Source organism: Ursus maritimus, unplaced genomic scaffold, assembly GCF_017311325.1.
Source record: "Ursus maritimus isolate PB19 unplaced genomic scaffold, ASM1731132v1 scaffold_30, whole genome shotgun sequence".
Lineage (NCBI taxonomy): Eukaryota > Metazoa > Chordata > Mammalia > Carnivora > Ursidae > Ursus > Ursus maritimus.
Window position 1 is genome coordinate 33,941,340 of NW_024425564.1, and position 12,422 is coordinate 33,953,761.

The following is a 12,422-nucleotide window of genomic DNA, read 5'->3' on the forward strand; positions in this document are numbered from 1 at the left end:
GACCAAGAGTAAAGGAGAGAAGACTAAGATTACTAAAATCAGGAACAACAGGGGGACATCACTATTGACCTAACAAAAATTAAAAAAACATCATGAGTGAATACTATGAATGATTATGCCAATAAATTAGGTAACCTGGATGAAGTGGGCAAATTATTAGCAAGAGACAAGTACTGGAAGTGACTCAAGAAGATATAGAAAACCTGAATAGAACTATAAGAAATAAAGATACTGAGGAGGAGGGAAGATGGCAGAAGAGTAGGGGACCCTCTTTTCATCTGATCCCTTGAATTCACCTAGATATCTATCAAATCATTCTGAACACCTGTGAATTGAACCTGAAATCTAAGAAAAGAATTGCTGCAATTCATAAATAGAAAAGCAACCACTTTCTGCAAGGTAGAAGGTGCAGAGAAGTGAATCCAAGGCAATATATTGGAGGATGAACTGCGGGGGAAGGGAGCCTCCATAAGTCAGCATCAGAAAGTGATACAGCAGCTGAGCAGAAAATCAGAACTTCTAGAAGTCTGCTCCTGTGAGAGACGTCCCTGCCTGAAAGGTGCTCAGGTGGCAAAGCGGGGCAGACTCCTAGGTGGGACAGTGTGGTCTCAAGGATCCTTGGGATCACAGAAAGAAAAGGGATGCCTGAGTGTGGCGGCATTTCCAAGCGCTGGAGCCAGGAAGCCAGCTACAACCAGCAAGACTCAGAGTGGCCTTTCAGCTCCATTTGCCATAAACCATGAACCAAGGCAGGATTCGGGACCACTCTCCAGCAGGGACCCGGCCAGTGGCAGAACCTCTGTGAGACCCTGTTCCTTTCCCAGGAAGAGGGGTGTGGATGAGCGCACAATCTGGTGATCATTCCAAGAGTAGGGCCCAGCAAGCGGTGGAGCCATGGTGAGACACCCCCTTCCCAAAAGTGATTGACTGTTTTTCCCTGAGGGTGCACTGAAGAGTGGGGGCCGCAGTCGTTCAGCTCTGGAGCTAGAGATTGGTATGCTGCCTATTATTATTTTTTTTTAATCCTTTAAAGCGGTGTGAAAAGCCTTCAGGGAACAAAAGCCACATAGAACAACCCAAAGCAGTTTACACTGAGCTGTCCCCCTAGCAAGGGGTGGTGCGACTCCACCCAGGCAAAGATACCTGAGAATCAGTGCAACCGCCCCTCCCCCAGAAGACCAGCTGAAACATCAGGCTAATACAAAGTTTATGGATCACACAGAACTGAAAAACTCCTGCGCTAGGGGAAAAAGGTATATAGAATTAGAGGTTTTATCTTAAGATTCTTTAGTCTTTCAGTTTTGAATATTCTTTTTCTTTTTTTTCCCTTTTTCCCTTTTCAACTAGCTTCCTATTGTATCAACTCTTTCTTTAAGTCTTTTTAAAATTTTCATTTTTACATTTATATTTTATAGATATGTTCTTCATTTTTGGCTTCCTTTCACTGTATTCAATTCTATTTTTTTAATAATATTTTTTTATTATGTTAGTCACCATACAGTACATACCTAGTTTTTGATGTAAAGTTCTATGATTCATTACTTGCGTATAACACCCAGTGCACCATGCAATACATGCCCTCCTTAATACCCATCATCAGCCTATCCCATTCCCCCACCCCCCTCCCCTCTAAAGCCCTGAGTTTGTTTCTCAGAGTCCATAGTCTCTCATGGTTCATTCCCCCTTCTGTTTACTCCCCCTTCATTCTTCCCTTCCTTCTCCTACTGATCTTTCTACTTCTTATGTTCCATAAATGAGTGAAACCATATGATAATTGTCTTTCTCTGCTTGACTTATTTCACTTAGCATTGTCTCCTCCAGTGCCAACCATGTTGCAGCAAATGTTGAGAAATCGTTCTTTTTGATGGCTGAGTAATATTCCATTGTATATATGGACCACATCTTCTTAATCCAGTCATCTGTCGAAGGGCAGCTCGGCTCGTTCCACGATTTAGCTATTGTGGACAATGCTGCTATGAACATTGGGGTGCATGTGGCCCTTCTCCACTATGTCTGTATCTTTGGGGTAAATACCCAATAGTGCAATTGCTGGATCATAGGGTAGCTCAATTTTTAACTTTTTAAGGGACCTCCACACTGTTTTCCAAAGTGGCTGTACCAACTTGCATTCCCACCAACAATGTAGGAGGGATCCCCTTTCTCCTCATCCTCTCCAACATTTGTTTCCTGCCTTGTCAATTTTTGCCATTCTAACTGGTGTAAGGTGGTATCTCAATGTGGTTTTGATTTGGATTTCCCTGATGGCTAATGATTTTGAACATTTTTCATGTGTCTGTTAGCCATTTGTATGTCTTCATTGGAAAAGTGTCTGTTCATATCTTCTTCCCATTTTTTGATTTGTTTATTTGTTTCTTCTGTATTGAGTTTGAGATCTTGGATACCAGTCTTTTATCTGTAGTGTCATTTGCAAATATCTTCTCCCATTCTGTGGGCTGCCTCTTAGTCTATTTTTGTATATATATATGTTTTTATTTCTTTATAATTTAGGGATCTAGTGTCTGTTAGATTATATTCTCTCTTCTCCCCCTCCCTTTCTTTCTTTTTTCGTTTCTGATCTCTTCAGATTGTCTAGTGTATACTTCACTGGGGTTGTGGTTGATATTTTTTATTTTGTTTTCTCTGTCATCTATTCTTCTGTGGACAAAATGACTAGAAGGAGAAATTCACTACAAAAGAAAGAACCAGAGGTAATACTCTCTTCCATAGATTTAATCAATATGGGTATAAGTAAAATGTTGGACATATAATTTAGAATAACAATTATAAAGATACTAGCTGGGCTTGAAAAAAGCACAAAAGACACTAGAGAATCCCTTAGTGCAGAATTAAAAGAACTAAAATCTAATCCAGCCAAAATTAAAAATGCTTTAACTGAGATGCAGTCTAAAATGGACACTCTAATGGCTAGAGTAAACGAGGAAGAAGAGAAAGTCAGTGACATAGAAGAAAAAATTATGGAAAGTAAGGAAGCTGAGGAAAAGAGAGAAAAACAACTAATGGATCATGAGGGGAGGCTTCGAGAAATCAGCGATGCCATAAAGCAAAACAATATTAGAATAATTGTGGTCCCAGAGGAAGAAGAAAGAGAGAGGGGGACAGAAGGTATATTTGAACAAATCATAGTTGAGAAGTTCCTTACTCTGGGGAAATAAACAGGCATGCAAGTCAAAGAGGCACAGAGAACCCTCCTCAAAATTAAAAAAAAAAAGAAATAGATCAACACCCTGACATATAAGAGTGAAGCTTGCAAATTTCAGAGATAAAGAAAAAACCCTGAAAGCAACTTGAGACAAGAGATCCTTAATCTACAAGGGTAGAAACATTAGATTGACAGCAGACCTATCCACCGAGACCTGGCAGGCAAGAAAAGACTGGCATGATATATTCAGGGTACTAAATTAGAAAAACATGCAGCCAAGAATACTTTATCCAGCAAGGCTGTCATTCAGAATGGAAGGAGAGATGAAAAGCTTCCAGGATAAACAGAAACTAAAAGAATATGTGATTACTAAAACAGCCCTGTAAAGAATATTAAAGGTGATCCTGTAAGTGAAGAGACAGCCCAAAAGTAACATAGACCAGAAAGGAAAAAAGACAATATAAAGAAAACAGTGAGTTTACAGGTAATACAATGGCACTAATTTCATATCTTTCAGTAGTTGCTCTGAATGTAAATGGGCTAAATGCTCCAATCAAAAGACACAGGGTATCAGATTGGATTAAAAAGCAAGACCCATCCATATGCTGTCTACAAGAGACTCATTTTAGACCCAAAGACAGCTCCAGATTGAAAGTGAGGCGGTGAGAACCATTTATCATGCTAATAGACATCAAAAGAAAGCTGGAGTAGCAATCCTCATCTCAGACAAAATGAATTTTAAACCACAGATGAAGGGATGAAGAAGGACACTCTATCATACTTTAAGAGTTTTTCCAACAAGAAGATCTAATAATTATAAATATTTATATTCCTAACTTGGGAGCAGCCAGTTATATAAACCAATTAATAACAAAATTAAAGAAACACATTGATAATACAGTAATAGTAGGGGACTTTAGCACCTCACTTTACAGCAATGGACAGATTGTCTAATCAGAAAATCAACAAGGAAACAAAGGCTTTTAATGATACACTGGGCCAGATGGACTTCACAGATACATACAGAGCACTCCATCCTAAAGCAACAGAATACACATTCTTCTCGAGTTCACTGGAACATTCTCCAGAATAGATCACATACTGAGTCACAAAACAGGTCTCAACCAGTAGCAAAAAATTGGGATTATTCCCTGCATATTTTCAGACCACAGTGCTTTGAAACTTGAACTCAATCACAAGAGGAAATTTGGAAGGAACTCAAATACTTGGAGGATAAAGATCTTCCTACTAAAGAATGAATGAGTCAACCAGGAAATTAAAGAAGAATTTAAAAAATTCATGGAAACAAATGAAATGAAAACACAACTCTCCAAAACCATTGGGATACAGCAAAGGTGGTCCTAAGAGGGAAGTACATAGCAATACAAGCCTTTCTCAAGCAACCTGAAAAGTCTCAAGTACACAAGGTAACCTTACACCTAAAGGAGTGGGAGAAAGAACAGCAATAAAGCTCAAACCAAGCAGGAGAAGAGAAATAATAAAGATTAGAGCAGCAATCAATGAAATAAAAACCAAAAGAAGAGTATCAACGAAACTGGAAGCTAGTTCTTTGAAAGAATTAATAAGATCGATAAACCCCTAGCCAGACTTATCAAAAAGATACGAGAAAGGACCCAAATTAATAAAATCATGAATGAAAGAAGAGAGATCACAACCAACACCAAAGAAATACAGACAATTTTAAGAACATATTATGAGCAACTACATGCCAACAAATTAGGCAATCTGGAAGAAATGGATACATACATTCCTAGAAACTCATAAACTATCAAAACTGAAACAGGAAGAAATAGAATACCTGAACAGACCCATAACCAGTAATGAAATTGAAGCAGTAATCAAAAATCTCCCAACAAACAAGAAAGAGTCCATGGCCAGATGGCTTCCCAGCGGAATTCTATCAAACATTTAAAGAAGAACTAATATCTATTATTCTGAAGCTGTTTCAAAAAATAGAAACAGATGGAAAACTTTCAAACTCATTCTATGAGGCCAGCATTACCTTGATCCCAAAACCAGACAAAGACCCCACCAAAAAGAATTATGGACCAATATCCCTGATGAACATGGATGCCAAAATTCTCACCAAGATACTAGCCAATAAGATTCAACAGTACATTAAAAGGATTACTCACCATGACCAAGTGGGATTTATTCCTGGGCTGGAAGGGTGGTTCAACATTCACAAATCAATCGATGTGATATATCACATTAATAAAAGAAAGGACAAGAATGATATGATCCTCTCAATTGATGCAGAAAAAAGCATTTGACAACATACAGCATCCTTTCTTAATTAAAACTCTCTACAGTGTAGGGATAGAGGGGACATACCTCAATATCATAAAAGCCATATATGAAATGCTCCAGTAAATATCATTCTCAATGGGGAAAAAACTGAGAGCTTTTCCCCTGCCCACTCTCACCACTGTTGTTCAGCATAGTACTAGAAGGCCTAGCCTCAGCAATCAGAAAACAAAAAGAAATAAAAGGCATTCAAATTAGCAAAGAAGTCAAACTCTCACTCTTCACAGATGACATGATAGTTTATGTGGAAAACGCAAAGGACTCCACCCTAAAATTGCTAACACTCATACAGGAGTTCAACAAAATGGCAAGATATAAAATCAATGCATGAAAATCAGTTGCATTTCTATACACTAACTATGTGACAGAAGAAAGAGAAATTAAGGAGTCGATCCCATTTACAATCGCACCAAAAACCCTAAGATACCTAGGAATAAACGTAATCAAAGAGGTAAAGGATCTGTACTCTAAAAACTACAGAACACTTATTAAGGAACTTGAGGAAGACACAAAGAAATGGGAAAACATACCATGCTCATGGATTGGATGAATAAATATTGTTCAAATGTCTGTGCTACCCAGACCAATCTATACATTCAATGCCATCCCTATCGAAAAGCCATCAACATTTTTCACAGAGCTGCAACAAATAATCCTAAAATTTGTGTGGAACAAGAAAAAGACCCTGAATAGCCAGAGGAATGTTGCAAAGAAAACCAAAGCTGGTGGCATCACAATGCCAGACTTCAAGCTTTATTACAAAGCTGTAATCATCAAGACAGCATGGTACTGCCACAAAAACAGACACATAGATCAGTGGAACAGAATAGAGAGCCCAGAAATGGGCCCTAAACTCTATGTTCAACTAATCTTCGACAAAGTAGGAAAGAATATCCAATGGAAAAAGGACAGTCTCTTCAACAAATGGTGTTGGGAAAATTAGACAGCCACATGTAGAAGAATGAAACTGGACCATTTTCTTTCACCAAACACAAAGAAAAACTCAAAATGGATGAAAGACCTAAATGTGAGACAGAAATCCATCAACATTCCAGAGGAGAACACAGGCAGCAACCTCTGACCTTGGCCACAGCAACTTATTGGTAGATGCATCTTCAAAGGCAAGGGAAACAAAAGCAAAAATGAATTATTGAGGCTTCATCAAGATAAAAAGAAAACAGTCAACATAACTAAAAGGCAACCTACGGAATGGGAGAAGATACTTGCAAATGACATATCTGAAAAAGAGCTAGTATCCAAGATCTATAAAGAACTTATCTAGCTCAACACCCAAAAGACAAATAATCCAGTTAAGAAATGGGCAGAGGACATGAATAGACATTTTTCCAAAGAAGACAAAACCATGATAAGATGCCACTTCACACCTGTTAGAATGGCTAAAACTAACAACACAGGAAACAACAAATGTTGGCAAGGATGAGGGAGAAGGGGAACACTCTTACACTGTTGGTGGGAATCCAATCTGGCATAGCCAGTCTGGAAAACAGTATGGAGATTCCTCAAGAAGTTAAAAATAGAGCTACCTTATGACCCAACAATTGCACTACAGATATTTACCCCAAAGATACAAATGTAATGATCTGAAGGGGCACATGCACCCCAGTGTTTATAGCAGCAATGTCCACAATAGACAAACTATGGAAAGAGCCCAGATGTCCATCGACAGATAAATGGGTAAAGAAGATGTGGTATATATATAGAATGGAATATTACTCAACCATCACAAAGGATGAATACCTACCATTTACATTGATATGGATAGAACTGGAGGGTATTATGTTGAGTCAATGAGAGAAAGACAATTTTCATATGGTTTCACTCATATATGCAATATAAGAAACAGCACAGAGGAGGATAGGGAAGGGGAGGGAAAACTAAATGGGAAGTCATTAGAAAGGGAGATAAACTATGAGAGACTCTTAACTGTAGGAAATAAACTGAGGGTTGCTGTAGAGGTGGGCAGGGGGATGGGGTAATTGGGTGATGGGCATTAAGGAGGGCACATGATGTGATGAGCACTGGGTGTTATATGCAACTGATGAATTACTGAACTCTACATCTGAAACAATGATGTACTATATGTTGGCTAACTGAATTCAAATTAAAAAAAAAATAAAGAGACTTGTTTCTCTGGAAAAAAAAAAAAAAGAAGAAGTAGTAAAGATACTGACTTAGTAACCAAAAACTTCCACAAAGGAAATACCAGGGCCAGATGGCTTCATTGGTGAATTCTACCAAACATTTAAAGAATTACACCAATTCTTCACAAACTTTTCCAAAAAATAAGAGGAGGGAACACTTCTTGACTCATTGTATGAGACCAGCATTACCCTGATAACAAGTCCAGAAAAATACCACAAGAAAAGAAAACCAGTATCCCTTATGAATAGAGAAGCAAAAATCTTCAACAAACTACTATCAAACTAAATTCATCACCATATAAAAAGAAGGATTATACACTATAACCAAGTGGATTTATCCCAAGAGTGTAAGGTTGGTTACATATGAAAATTAATCAATATAATACACCGTATTAACAGAATAAGGGACAAAAACCACAGACTTATCTGAATAAGGGCAGAAAAAAATCCACACAATGGGATAACTACCTCACTCCACTAAGATAGCTATAATGAAAAAGATGGGCAATAGCAAATGTTGGCAAAGATGTGGAAAAACTAGAAGTTTTATGCACGGCTGATGGGAATGTAAAATGGGGCAGCTGCTTTGCAAAACAGTCTGGCAGTTCCTCAAAAGCTTAAACATAAAGTTACCATATGATCTAGTAGTTCTACTCCTAAGTATATACCAAAGTGAATTGAATACTTGTCCATACGAATACTTACACATAAATGTTCATAGCATTCATGTTCATTATTCATACTAGCCAAAAAGTAGAAGCAACCCAAATGCCCATCAAGTGATGAATGGGTACACAAACCATAAAGAGGAATGAAGTTGTGATCCATGCCACTCCATGAATGAAACTTGACAGGATTAGGCTAGTAAAAGAGGACAGAACAAAAGGTCACATATTATATGATTCCATTTTATGAAAATGTCAAGAAAAGAGACAGAAAGTAGATTAGTGGTTACTGTGGTGGGATGGGACAATGCGGAGTGACCACTAATGAGTGTGGGGTTTTCCTTGAGGGTGATGAGAATGTTCTGGAAGTGGTAGTTCCACAACATTATGAATATACTAAAAAACATTGAATTATATGCTTTAAAATGGTAGGGATTATATCTCAGTTTTAAAAGTTTAAGAAAAGAGTTATTGAGCATCTACTGAGTGCCACCTACTGTCTAGGTGCTGGTGAGCCCTAGGATCTAAGTCCTCCTTTCCCTGGGGCTCACAGTCTGGCGTGGGGTAAAACAGACAATAATCGAAAATCAAGTGAATATATAATATGCTAACAAGACAAGTACACAATGTGCTAAGAGAGAAGTAGCACAAGGGGTGGAGTGATGGGGAAGGTATGCTGTTTTACATGGATGGCCAGAGAAGCCTTGCTGAGAGGCAGAGGAAGACCTGCACTGTGAAGGACGTCAGGCAGTGCAGCTCTCAAGGAAACACCCTTCAGGCAGAGGCAACAGCAGTGAGGCTGGAGTGTGCCTGGGGAGCAGGCCTGTGCAGTTGGAAAAGAGTGAAGACACAGCGGGAGAGTGGTGAGATAAAGGGTGTGTGTGCGCGTGTGTAGAGTGTGGGTATGTGTGCAGAGAGTGTGTAGAGTGTTTACGTGTAGTATGTGTGGAGAGTGTATAGTGTGTGTATGTGTGTAGAATGTAGTGTAGTGTGTGAGAGAGAGAGAGAGCGAGAGAGCGCAGTGCAGGCTACTGTGTGTGGTTTTAGAGGCTGTAGCTAAGAACTCTGCACTGGATTTTGGATTTTGCTCTGAATGAGATGGGAAACCATCACATGGTTTTGGGTAGAGGGTGGGCATAATCTGATTTAGAGCTAATCCCTGTGTCTGCTGTGGGAAGAAGAGCAAGTAGGGGACAAGAGTGGAAGTGAGGTCACCAGTTAAGTTATTGCAAAAATCCAGGCAAAAGGTGATGGTCTCTTGGACCAGGGGATAGAAGTGGAGATGTGGAGGAGGGGGCAGATTCTGGGTATGTTCTGAAGGGATGCTTCTAAGTCTCGACCTCTTACATGGATCAATATTAGAAACTCAGGCCACCTCAACAGAAACCAGCTTTTCCTCTTAGTGAATTTCGGAAGAGTTGAGAGAAGAGAGGAGATACATTGTGGTTCACATTCACGTGTTAATACTGTTTTCCCTATCAAACCTTCCCCCACTGACCAACTGAACATTTGTGTGTTCTTTGAATGAAGGGCTTAGCATCTCTGAATGATCCAGCGGTTCCTCCATTGAAGTCCCACCCCCCTTCCTTCTCCTTTGGTAGGTTGTGTGGATTCTTCTTGGATGCCTCTGGGAGCAGGGCCTGGTTCCACTTGAGCCTATTACAATTCCTGATTCTCCAAGCAGTGCTCCTTTATCCTCTGTCAGACACCCTTGCAAAGTTTCTCCCTGTGACCCTGAGTTCATGAATAATCTCTAATATTGCACCCTACAAACCCTCACAGAATCTGTGCCCATTAACTACACAGTGCCATTTAAATGATGTGTGTCCTGACAACTTCTCTGGTTCCTGACATACTTCCCTCTTAACCTCATAAATTTCTTCAGTCCCTTGTAGCCTCTTCCAGCAATTCCCTGGCTAGCCTCATTGTCTGCCCCACCACAGTGGCCCCCTTGACTGAGGATCCAGGCTCATCCAGAGCAGGGCAAAAGCGTTCATTGCTTCACAGTGTCCCCAAGGACTTTCTTTCTCAGCGCTGAGATGATGCCCTAAAACTTGAAGAAATCAGGTCTACAAAAGTTAGCTTAAAAGTTAATTTCCAGGTCAACTAATCTTCAACAAAGCAGGAAAGAATACCCAATGAAAAAAAGACCATCTCTTCAACAAATGGTGTTGGAAAAATTGGACAGCCACATGTCCAAGACAAATGAAACTGGACCATACATAAAAACTCAAAAATGGTCGAAAGACCTAAATGTGAGATAGGAATCCATCAAAATTCTAAAGGAGAACACAAGAAGCAACCTCTCTGACCTCAGCTGCAGCAACTTCTTGCTAGACATGTCTCCAAAGGCAAGGGAAACAAAGGCAAAAATGAACTATTGGGATGCCATTGGGATAAAAAGCCTTTGCACAGCAAAGGAAACAGGCAGCAAAACTAAAAGGCAACCTACAGAATGGGAGAAGATATTTTCAAATGACATATCTGATACAGGGTTAGTATCCAAAATCTATAAAGAACTTAAAAAACTCAACACCCCAAACCCAAAAAATCCAGTCAAGAAATTGGCAGAAGACATGAACAAACATTTCTCCAAAGAAGACATACAAATGGCCAACAGACACATGAAAAGATGCTCACCATCACTCATCATCAGGGAAATACAAATCAAAAACCACAATAATATACCACCTCACACCTGTCAGAATGGCTAAAATTAACAACTCAGGAAACAAGAGATGTAGGTGAGGATGCAGAAAAAGGAGAACCCTCTTACACTGTTGATGGAATTGTAAACTGGTGTAGCCACTCTGGAAAACAGTATGGTGGTTTCTCAAAAAGTTAAAAATAGAACTACTCTATGACCCAGCAATTGCACTACTGGGTACTTATCCAAAAGATACAAAAATAGTGATTCAAAGGAGCACAGGCACCCCAATGTTTATAGCATCAGTGTCCACAGTAGTCAAACTATAGAAAGAGTCCAGATGTCCATTGACAGATGAATGGATAAAGAAGATGTGGTGTATATGTACAATGGAATATTACTCAACCACCAAAAAGAATGAAATCTTGCCATTTGCAATGATGTGGATGGAAATAAAGGGCTATGCTAAGTGAAATAAGTCAGTCAGAGAAGGAGAAATACCATATAACTTCACTTACATGTGGAATTTAAGAAACAAAACAGATGAACATAGGTGAAGGGAAGGAAAAATAAAAGAAGATGAAAGCAGAGAGGGAGGCAAACCATAAGAGACTCTTAACTCCAGGAAACAAACTGAGGGTTGCTGGAGGGGAGAAGGGTGGGGGTTGGGGACGGGGGTAACTGGGTGATGGGCATTAAGGAGGGCACATGATGTAATGAGTACTGAGTGTTCTATGCAACTGTCAAATCACTAAATTCTACCCCTGAAACTAATAATACAGTATATGTTAACTAAGTCGAATTTAAATAAAAATTTTTAAGAGTTAATTTTCAGTTCCAGTTTCACAAGCAAGATTCATAGACATCTTCGTTTAGTGAGCTCATATGGCACAGTGCAAGTGGGTTCTCTGCCTGGGATGTCAGATTCACTAATGAGCTTAAATAGCGTATTCTCCCCCAAATTGTAATCACACTTCTGATCTTGCAGTGGCCTCCACTTTCTCTTCACACTCAGTTCCAAGTTGGTGATCTAGGAATAGTTACCACCGAATGCTGCCCTCCTGGGGCTGAATTGCCTTGAGTCCTATCTCAGAAAACGGACAGCCATGCAAACAAAACCAGAAGGGACAGAAAGCACTGCAAGCCTGACATCTTAAAGGAATAAAAACCCAATTACATTTTCATGGAAGAATCTGTGAAACCACCAAAGAAATATTCTAGTCACAACATAAGGCAAAACTCAAAAATCCTCTTTCCCTCTAACTACCTGTGATAGCATTGTAGCTGCCTCTCCCACCATCAGTCTTTCTCTTCACCTCCAAATACCCCCAAACTCTCTAAAAGCCCAGACTTGTCCCCTTTGTCTCTTTCCCTTTGCCCTCACCTTTCCACATGGTGCCTCTAATTTCTGCACCACCCATTTCTCTAATCAACACAACCATAGGCCACACCTGTTTGAA

The 12,422-nt window shown here is 39.5% G+C and overlaps 1 protein-coding gene across 1 annotated transcript in view; it reads left to right on the top strand.

The window, feature by feature from the left end:
• Positions 1-12,422, top strand: part of DNAH8 (dynein axonemal heavy chain 8) — a 224,806-nt gene that overhangs the window by 141,367 nt on the left and 71,017 nt on the right. The window lies entirely within an intron of this gene.